This window comes from Physeter macrocephalus, chromosome 19 (assembly GCF_002837175.3).
Source record: "Physeter macrocephalus isolate SW-GA chromosome 19, ASM283717v5, whole genome shotgun sequence".
Classification (NCBI taxonomy): Eukaryota; Metazoa; Chordata; class Mammalia; order Artiodactyla; family Physeteridae; genus Physeter; species Physeter macrocephalus.
Window position 1 is genome coordinate 67,865,916 of NC_041232.1, and position 719 is coordinate 67,866,634.

The following is a 719-nucleotide window of genomic DNA, read 5'->3' on the forward strand; positions in this document are numbered from 1 at the left end:
AAAAAAACAAACAACCCAATCCAAAAATGGGCAGAAGACCTAAATAGACATTTCTCCAAAGAAGATATACAGATTGCCAACAAACACATGAAAGAATGCTCAACATCACTAATCATTAGAGAAATGCAAATCAAAACTACAGTGAGGTATTACCTCACACCAGTCAGAATGGCCATCATCAAAAAATCTACCAACACATGAAGAGCCTAGGGGCAGGACAGGAATAAAGACGCAGACCTACTAGAGAATGAACTTGAGGACACAGGGAGGGGGAAGGGTAAGCTGGGACTAAGTGAGAGAGTGGTATGGACATATGTACACTATCAAATGTAAAATAGATAGCTAGTGGGAAGCAGCTGCATAGCACAGGGAGATCAGCTCGGTGCTTTGTGACCACCTAGAGAGGTGGGATAGGGAGGGTGGGAAGGAGACGCATGAAGGAGGAGATATGGAGATATATATATATGTATAGCTGATTCACTTTGTTATACAGCAGTAACTAACACACCATTGTAAAGCAATTATACTCCAATAAAGATGTTTTTTTAAAAATGTGGCTGTATGTTCTTAAAGTCAAATACAAACAAACAGGGCTTCCCTGGCGGCGCAGTGGTTGAGTGTCCGCCTGCCGATGCAGGAGACACGGGTTTGTGCCCCGGTCCGGGAAGATCCCACATGCTGCGGAGCGGCTGGGCCCGTGAGCCATGGCCACTGAGCCT